Genomic DNA, 10,519 nt, shown 5'->3' with positions numbered 1-10,519 from the left:
ATCAAGCAAGTCTGCGAAAGACAAGCCTTTTTTTTGTCGATCTCAGGTTTAATGAAGACAGGGTTTTAACGTCGATGTTTGACGGTTGGCGAAGATTGTGGTTTAACATCGCCGCTCGACGGTTGGCGAAGACATGAGTTTAACATTGTCGTTAAACGATTGATGAAGACTGGGGTTTAACGTCGCCGCTTGACGGTTGATGAAGACCGGGGTCTAACATCGCTGCTCAACTATTGGCTAAAATAGGGGTTTAACGTCGTCGCTCGACGGTTGGCGAAGACAGGTTTAATGTTGTTGCTCGACGGTTGATGAAGTCTGGGGTTTAACATCGCTGCTCGACAGTTGGCGAAGATTGGGGTTTAACGTCATAGCTTGACGATTGATGAATACTGAGTTTAACGTCGCCGCTCGAAGGTTGGCGAAGACAGGGATTTAATGTCGTCACTTGATGGTTGATGGAGATAGGAGTTTAATGTCTCCGCTTGACGGTTGGCAAAGATTGGGTTTAACGTCGTCGCTCGACTGTTGGCGAAGACATGCGTTTAACGGTGCCACTCGATGGTTGGAAAAGACAGGGTTTAACGTCGTCGCTCGACGGTTGATAGGTGTAGACATTGGTTTATAGTCGTTGCTCGACTTTTAATTTAGTCGATCGGCTCAAGAGTCTTGAAAACTGAGTTGTTATTCACGTCTATCCTGCATCCAGAAAGCATATACACAAGTACATCTATATTTACTCACGCACCTCACCCGGCTCTGTAGGGATGTAGATAATTCGCTCTCCATGGCTGCTCGAGGTTTCTTCCGTCCTCGTCCTCCAAGTAGTAGGCCCTCGAACGGAGTTTATGCATGATTTTATAAGGTCCTCCCCATGGTACCTCTAGCTTGGAGATGTCACCAACTAGCTTGATTTTCTTCCACAGTAGATCGTCGACCTGGAAAGACTTCAGGATCACCCTTCGATTGTAGTTTTGCCTCATCCACTGTCGATAACTAATTTGTCGAACAACAGTTTTATCCTGTATTTCATCCACTAAGTCGAGCTCCAACAACCTCCGCTTAGTGTTTCTCTCATCGTAGTGTCGCACTCGGTCGAATTCTACTCCCACCTCCACGAGGACCACCGCTTCTCCTCCATACATGAGCTGGAATGGTGTTGCGCCGGTCACCTCTTTTGGAGTAGTGCGAAGTACCCATAAGACACTTGGAAGCTCGTCGACCCAACTGGCCCCGACGTGGTCGAGCCGAGCTCGTAAGCCTCTAAAGATCTCCTGGTTTATGACTTCCACCTAGCCATTACTTTGGGGGTAGGTTATTGAGGTGAAGGCCTACTGAATGTCATAATCTTCGCACCACTCCCTAAGCCCCCGACTGGCAAACTACCTCCCGTTATCAAAGATGAACCGGTGGGGGATGCCGAACTAACACAAAATGCTCTGCTAGATGAATTTGATGACCATCTGTTCACTTATCTTTGCCAGTGGCTCGGTCTCCACCCACTTTAAGAAGTAGTCCACCGCGATGAGCAAGAACCTCTGCTGACTAGTCGCCATGGGGAACGATTCCACGATGTCCATGCCCCATTGGTCGAACGGGCAAGACACCGTGGATGCCTTCATCTTCTCGGTCGGTCGGTGCAGGATGTTGTGATACTTTTGGTAGGACAAGCATATGACTACTATCCGAGCGGCATCCTCTTGGAGAGTTGGGCAAAAATATCCATCTAGGAGAATATTTTGAGCCAGTGAACGGTCGTCCGGGTGGCTTCCACAGGAGCTAAGATATACTTCTTGGAGTATGTATTTTATGTCCTCCGGACCCACACATTTGAGTAGCGGCCTTGAAAAAGACCTCTTATAAAGCTCATCTCCGATCAAGGTGAATCGTCCGACCCTCTTCTTTAGTAGTCAAGCTGTCTCTTGGTCGGTTGGTGTGCTACCCGATCGTAGGAATTCAATCAACGGTGTTCTCCAGTCGCTTGGGAAGACCACTCCTTCCATCCGGTCGATGTGCGCCACCAATGAAACATGTTCGATTGACTAGCTAATCACGACCGATGATAATAAATTGGCTAATTTAGCTAGTTCGTCTGCTACTTGATTGCCCGATCGGGGGACCTTCTATACAGTGAGCTTTTGAAAATTTGCCTTCAACCTCTCGAAAGCTTCTGCATATAACTTTAGTCGAGAGTTGCTAATCTCGAACGTCCCAGATAGTTGTTGGGCGACCAATTGAGAGTCCGAGTGAATGAGGACTTTTGTGGCTCCGACTTGTTGCGCTGCTTGTAAGCCGATTATCAAGATTTCATACTCAGCTTCATTGTTGGTGACCTGATAATTCAGCCGAATGGAAAGTTGCATCTAGTCTTCACTTGGTGAAATGAGCAGAATGCCGATCCCACTTCCTTGTCGAGTGGACGAACCATTGACATATATTCTTCAGGTTGCTGCTGGTTCGACGTTCTAGACCTCTGTGACGAAATCAGCCAAGGCCTGAGCTTTGATCACCGTTCAGGGTTGATATTGAATATCAAACTCGCTTAGTTTGGCTGCCCATTTGATTAACCGCTCGAACGCTTCTGGGTTGAGAAGGACTCTTCCTAGGGTACTACTATTGGTCATGACGATGATCGGATGAGCGAGGAAGTATGGGTAGAGTCTTCGAGCGGCTAACACCAGCATATAAGCCAATTTTTCAAGACAGGTGTAGTGGGATTCTACATCTTTCAATATATGCTTAGAAAATACAAGGGTTGTTATTCAAGACCGTTTTGCTTAACTAATGCCGAGCCGACCACATACTCAGTGGCCAACAGATAGATCCAGAGTAGCTCCCCAATGCTTGGCTTAGCTAACATAGGCAAGGAGTTAAGATACTCCTTGAGCTCTTCCAATGCCTAGTCGCACTCCGCGTCCCACTGGATTTTATCGCTCGGCGCAGCACCCTGAAGAATGACATGCTCCGGGTGGATGACTTGGATATGAAACTGGACAGTGCAGTGATCCGTTCGGTCAGCCATTGGACCTCCTTCAAGCTGCGGCGCAGGGGCATGTCTTGTAGCGCTTTCAGTTTGCTCAGATTCGCCTCGATACCCCGTTCGGTGACATTATATCCGAGGAAGCGTCCACTCTTAGCATTGAATAGACACTTACTCGGGTTTAGCTTCATCTCGTATGTCCTCAAGGTTTGACATGTTTTTTCGATATCTGCACACATATCAGTAGCTCAGATTGACTTTATTAATATGTCGTCGGCGTATACCTCCAAGTTGCGGCCGATTTGCTTCTGAAACACCTTATTCATTAGCCTCTGGTAGGTGGCACCAACGTTCATCAGTCCGAACAACATGATGTTGTAGCAGAACATTCCATCGGCTGTGATAAAGCTAACATTTTCTTGATCTTCTTTGGCTAGCGGCACTTGGTGGTAGTTTTGATACGCGTCGAACATGCAGTCCGTAGAACAGCATATCGTAGAGTCCACCATCTGGTCTATCTGGGGTAGTGGATATAAATCCTTTGGACACACTTATATAAGTCACGAAAGTCGATGCACACCCACTATTTATTGTCCGGCTTGGAGACCAGCACGACATTGATGAGCCAACTCAGGAACTGGACTTCCCGGATGTGGCCGCCTCCAGTAATTTCTCTATTTCTGCCCGGATGATTAGGTTTTGCTCCGCGATGAAGTCCCTTTTCCTCTGCTTCATGGGCTGGGCCTCCGGTCAGATATGGATCTCGTGTTGGGCGATGCTTGGCGAGATTCCGAGGAGCTCATGGGTTGACCAGGCGAACACGTCATGATTCCGCCTAAGGCAGGTAGACAGCTCTGCCTTTCTTTTGCTCTCCAGATTGGTTGTAATGAAGGTGGTCGCTTCCGACAGGCTTGGGTGAATCTGGACCTCTTCCTTTCGCGTGGGTTTTTCCGAGTGGTCCTTGCTTCTGATCTGACTATCTCGACGTAGCATCGCCGAGTGGCCAATTGTTCACCTTTGACTTCTCCCATCTTGTCATCCACCGGGAACTTAATCTTCTAGCAGTAGGTGGACACTACCGCTCGGAACTCGTTGAGGGTCGGTCGGCCTAATATAACGTTGTAGGCCGATGATGTGTCTACCATAATGAAGTTTGTGGTCCTTGTCCTCTTTAGGGGCTCCTCGCCGAGTGAGATGGCCAACTTAGTCTGGCCGATCGGCAACACTTCATTGCTCATGAAACCGTAGAGCGGGCTCGTCATCGGTAGGAGTTCGCTTTGATTGATTTGCAACTAATCGAATGCCTTCTTGTATATGATGTTCACTGAGCTCCCTGTTTCAACAAAAGTTCGATGGATTGTATAATCGGTAATTAAGTTCATCGTTGTGAGGAATTTCCACTCTCTCTAAATCTTTAGGGCCGAAACTGATCTCGGGTACTTCAGTTCTCACCTTGCTGCAGCCTACAATGTGCATCTTAAGTCGCCGAACATGCGACTTCCTTGGTCGGTTAGAATCTCCACCGGTTGGTCCACCGGCGATCATTCCTATCTGTCCCCGAGCGGTGTTACTCCGTTCTCTTCCTCCCGTGCCGATAGTTTGTTCTGCTCGGCAAAGACTCGGGCGAGACTTTGATTGCTCTCATGCTGAGGCCGATGGTGGCGTGGTTCGGTTGTTGTCCTTTCTTCCTCCCTTCAGATGGTTGTTCGGCGCCTTTGTCGCCGATTAGGTGATGGGGATCGACGATAACATCCTCGCGAGGCCGGCCTGCTAGCTGTCGGTCGTAGCAATCCCGGGTATTGTGTGTCGCCGACTGGTGAAAGGAGCAGAACATTGACACTCACATCTTGCCTTTTGCAACCTTTGGATGAGCAGCCGCCACATGCTGCACGATATGTGTCCTGGGCTCGTGTGGCAGAGCTTCTCCTGATCGAGGCCCTTTGGGGGGTTGATGACTGCTCGACTGTCGCCGTTTAGATGATCCTGTGGGCGTCTCTTTCTTCCTTGCCGCTTGGGCTTCTTCCACATTGATGTATTCATTAGTCTTCTTTTATAGGTGGCCAAAGTCTCTCAGCGGCCTCCGATTGAACGACCGGAAGAACTCTCCTTCGGTGAGCCATTGGGTGAAAGCGTTCACCAACACGTCCGAGGAGACCGCTGGGATATCCATCACCACTTGATTGAAGCACTGGATATAGGTCCTCAATGCCTCTCGGGGCCCTTGCTTCAGCGAGAATAGATTCACACTAATCTTCTGGTGGCAGCGACTGCTAGCGATGTGATGCAGGAAGGCCGCTCGGAAGTCTTTGAAGCCATGGATCGAGCTGCTCGACAATCATTTGAACCAACGCTGCGTTGATCCAACTAGCATGGTGAGAATGAATCGACATTTCACCCCATCCGTGTACTGATGAAGTGTGACCGGGTCATCAAACTTGGCAAAGTGGTCGTCAGGGTCGGTCTCTTCATTATATTCCCCGATCGTCAGTGTGGTGTAATATTTCGATAGAGGGTCATTTAGAATCCCCTCCGAAATTTAGTTCACTGGATCTCCTCACTCAGCCTGATGACCTGCCGCTGAGGTTGCAGACTCCTATGCATTGTGTTCGAACAGTGCGTGTTGTCGCTCGGGCAGTGCCTGTTATTGTTATTGCTCCACTATCTTTGCCACTCGGGCCTGTATCAGCGTGTCGAGCTCATCTTGCGTCAATGCCACCGTTGTGAATTGTCCAGCGTCTTTCATCTTCTCATTTGGATGCAGGTTACGATTCCTACAGACAGCATCAAAATGATCCTGTCCGAAAGTGTGAAGCTGGAAAGCCGAGGATGTGGTGACTCTGCTGACTAGATTAAGATCTCGCTCCTCTCTATAAAATAAATCAAACCAAGGAAGGGGTCTCTAGCGTTGACTCTCCGACGCTCAAGTTAGAAACAATAGTAGGAAGAGAAATAAAAAATAATAGAGATAGAGATCAATCTTGCATTTATTCATACCTAGCATACTCTTTTATACTTTTCTTAGTGGCCCTCCTCTATCTCGTCCGAGCGGAGATAGTTTTGTTTCATCACTTCAAAGCGGCCTGATTCACCGTCTTGATATTCCTTTAGTGCCGCTCGGGAAGCATCAAGAGCGTCTTGGAGATCTTTCTTGTCTCCTTGAAGTTTAGCTTCGGAGGCCGATCGACCCTCCTGCTCAGCAGATAGTAGATCGACCAACTCGTTGATGCGCTGCTCCAGTGCTCGGGCCTGCACATTCTTTGCCTCCAAATCGGAGATGACCCTATTTTTTCTATTGGTCGCCAGCTTTATCTCCTGGTCATGAGACTTGTCCTGGGCTTCAAGCCCGGCTACCCTGATCTCCAGGCCGGAGGACTTGTGCCGCTTGGCCGCCAGTAATTTCTCCGATTTATTCAGCTCGGCTCGAAGTGTGGCATATGAGGGCCCCTGAACTGGCGCCCCTCCGGAAAGTTGAAGCTTTTTCAATTCTTCCTCCAGTGCAGCCAGGCGGTTGCTGACCGCGATGTTCTCTACCCAATTCTGCGCACAGAGGAAATAATATCACGAACCAAGTCAAATGGTCATGTAGTATGTTAAGAAGCATACCCCGGTAGTTTGCTGCAAGTGGCTGCCCCCGAGCTGACCGGGAGTCATCATGGCGACGCGGGCTCTCGCATCCTCCCATATCTTGGCGAGCGGTCCGCAGATAGTAATCTGATGCTCAGGGGCGACTGGCCGATCAACCGCCAGAAGAAATTCTTCTGTTGGGAGGTGGAGGACAGCCTTAACCACTCGACGGTCGCTCGGATCAGATTGAGCTGAGGTGGCGCGCCCGGATGACTCGTCGAGCGGGGCAGACACTATACCAGAACGCCTAAGCCGAAGAGGAGCTCGGGGCTGGGAACTGACGGGCGGCACGCCAAGAGAAGCCACTGGCAGATCAAGCTGGGAAGGAGTTCGATCTGAAGAAATGGCCTCGACTGGAGCAGGGGCCGGGGCGATTGCTACAGTAGGGGCGCCGGTCGGCTCAGTCACTGGCTCCACAGATGTAGCTGAATGGGTGTGGAGATCCGTCCGGCGCCGTTTGCGTACGATTAGTGGCGAGTCCTCGGTCGAGTGCCCTGCTTCTTCCAATGTTGGTTGTCCGGCAGACGAGATAGCATCACCGACCGGTGCAGTTGCAGAAATCCGAGCGACTGACTCTCCAACCACAAGTGAAGCTTCTTCACTTTCCCCTTCGTGTGAGCCGACCGGTTCAATACCTAGATCGGCCATCTCCTTCGCGGCCGCCGCCTCCACCTTGGTGGCTTTCAACTACAGCCAATCAGCAACCTTGGCGCGCCACATGATGTCATCTACATAAAAGAAGAATAAATCAGTTAGACCAAAAGGAAGGGGGATGAGGAAAATGCTTACCCATGCTGCCCGGAAGCTTCGTTCTGATTGAGCTTAGTCCAAATATATATAGCACCCCCTCGTAGAGCAACTTGTTGATGTTGAATCTTTGCCCGACTAGCAAATTGGCTGCGTGAAGGTAGTCTGGCTGACTCTTATATTTACCGAGATCCGGCGGGCTCGGCACAGTGGTTTGCCATTTAGTGCGAAAGGACGGCCACTCGGGAAAACGAAGATAGAAATAGTTTTCCTTCCAATGCTTGTTCGACGTCGGCATCTTGTCGAAGAAGACTAGACCGATCCGCGATTGGAAGATAAAGGTTCCCCACTCGGACTGTTTGGGGTAGTAGAAGTAGTGGAAGGTCTTAGGGACTAAGGGATGCCGTGCAGCTTAAAGAGGACAACCACCCCGCACAGCAACCTGAAGGAGTTAGGACGAGTTGGTCGAGCAGGAGGCAGAAATAGTTACACACCTCAAGGATGAACGGATGAATAGGGAAGCGCAGACCGGCCACGAATTGGTATCAGAAAAAACAAACAGTGCCGGTCGGAGGGTCGTGTGCCCGATCGGAAGGTGTGGCTAATATCAGTTCGTGGTCAGAGGGAAGTTCAAAGGTTCGGGTAAGGCTTAGCGCATCCCTCTCGTCGAAACGGCTCTTTGTGGTAGTATACCAGAGGCCGGGGGCGAGGTCGGACTGATGAGAAGAACTAGCCATTGGTGATAAGGGCCAAAGAAAGAGATGGCAGAGGTTAAGGAAAAGGATGGCCGGAACAGTATCTAAGAAAGCACGAATACGGCGAAAGTGCGGAGAAAAACACAAAAAAACTGAAAAGGGAAAGGGCGAAGGAGTCTTACGATAGATTGGACCAAAGAGGGAGGCGGCGGATCACCGGGAAGCTGAGCAATGAATTCGCCGGAGCGCTGGACGAGAAGAAGCAAAAACTTTCGGATGCGCACGCGATATCGTGAAGCGACCGGAGAGGAGATATGCTTATAAACATTGGGCTCGATCAACCAGAGTCGTCCGATCCAGGTTACGGGATCCAAGGAGGGGATCTGACCGTCAAATTCGAAAAAGCCAAAGGTCACATCAGACCTGACGGCTCAAGTGAACGGTGACGAATGCGCGACCACGTGGCACTCGCTCATAGGTCGCATTTAATGAACACCATCATGCGAGTGTGGCCGCGTGCTCAGCATTAATGATGGTGATTTACACAAAGACCGAGAAGTTTACTAGGGATAATCAGCATGACCGATGCCGGAGCGGCGGGACAACGACATGCAAACGAAACTTTCCAAGTACCAACTGGGGACACGCTGAGCGGCGTTACTTACTTGCATAGTCCCCGGACGACCGGACACTAATCTCGATGGATGAGCGGCAGACACGCCACCCAGACGCAGTCCAGTCAGTCGGACTTAGTGCCTCCTTCGACTAGACTTGAGGGGGAGGCATGTGATCCGGTGGTAAGGACGGGGGACCCTCGTTGGCGGGAGGTCAACGACACGTGGATGTCAATGGTCAAGAAGGTCAACCCCAAGGTCGTGCCGAGTGGACAGAGGTCGTGCCGAGCGGAGTAGCAGGCCGACCAAGCATCTGGCCAACCGGACATCCGGCGAGGGGTCTCTTGGACCGGACGAAAGACAGCCCGACCAGGGGTCGGGTTTCCAATGCTAAGGTAAAAGAGTCTATGGGCCGGGCGGACAGGCCGTTCGCCCGAGCCGCAGGACAATAAGGCGCAATTCCATCCGAGCACATAAGCAGGGCTTCCACGCCCGGGCCGAGGTATGCACATTCCCGGAGGCCATGAGCGCCGAGCGGCTGGTCCGCTCGGCCCGGGAGCAGGTAAGAGCGCTAGGAGACAAAAAGGATAGCTGGTAACTTCATCCTCGAGACACCTGTCGCCGACAAAAAGCATGGTCGGCGGCCGGAGCGGACAGAGTATCGTACGGTGGAAGTTTCCACCGTCACATCCGGGATATGCTCGGACGATTGCGGAATGACGTCAGACATGCTTTTCTGACAACCCTACTGAGGTATGTTTGGGGAAGCGTGCATGCATCGAGAAGCATGTCCGCGCTCCCCGGGGTCCTATATAAGGACCCCCAGACTTCGACGGAGGTATGCAATTCTCATCACTGTAGCCACAGTAGCGTTACTTTGCTCCTCTCCTTCTTCACTGCCTGACTTGAGCGTCGGAGGGTTGTCGCCGGGAAACCCCTCCCGGCTCGGCTTCTTTGCAGGTTCGCTGGAGATTTACATCATCAGTCGGAGACAGCGGAGAGTGTCACGTCCCAGTGTCCGTCGACTCAGCGCTCGGACAACAGTGGTAAGGACGGGGGACCCTCGTTGGCGGGAGGTCAACGACACATGGAGGTCAATGGTCAAGAAGGTCAACCCCAAGGTCGTGCCGAGTGGACAGAGGTCGTGCCGAGCGGAGTAGCGGGTCGACCAAGCATCTGGCCAACCGGACATCCGGCCAGGGGTCTCTCGGACCGGACGAAAGACAGTCCGACCAGGGGTCGGGTTTCCGATGCTTAGGTAAAAGAGTCTATGGGTCGGGCGGACAGGTCGTTCGGCCGAGCTGCATGACAATATGGCGCATTTCCATCCAAGCACATAAGCAGGGCTTCTCCGCCCGGGCCGAGGTATGCGCATTCCTGGAGGCCATGAGCGTCGAGCGGCTGGTCCGCTCGGTCTGGGAGCAGGTAAGAGCGCTAAGAGACAAAAAGGACAGCTGGTAACTTCATCCTCGAGACACTTGCCGCCAACAAACAGCATGGTCGGCCGCCGGAGCGGACAGAGTATCGTACGGTGGAAGTTTCCACCGTCACATCCGGGATATGCTCGGACGATTGCGGAATGACGTCAGACATGCTTTTCTGACACAACCCTACTGAGGTATGTTTGGGGAAGCGTGCACGCATCGAGAAGCGTGCCCGCACCTCCCCGGGGTCCTATATAAGGACCCCCAGACTTCGACGGAGTTATGCGATTCTCATCACTGTAGCCACAGTAGCGTTACTTTGCTCCTCTCCTTCTTCACTGCCTAACTTGAGCGTCGGAGGGTCGTCGCCGGGAAACCCCTCCCGACTCGGCTTTTTTACAGGTTCGCTGGAGATTCACATCATCAGTCGGAGACAAC

Source organism: Zingiber officinale, chromosome 10A (genome assembly GCF_018446385.1).
Source record: "Zingiber officinale cultivar Zhangliang chromosome 10A, Zo_v1.1, whole genome shotgun sequence".
NCBI lineage: Eukaryota > Viridiplantae > Streptophyta > Magnoliopsida > Zingiberales > Zingiberaceae > Zingiber > Zingiber officinale.
The sequence above is the reverse complement of the archived record's forward strand: the minus strand, read 5'-3'. Positions refer to the sequence as shown.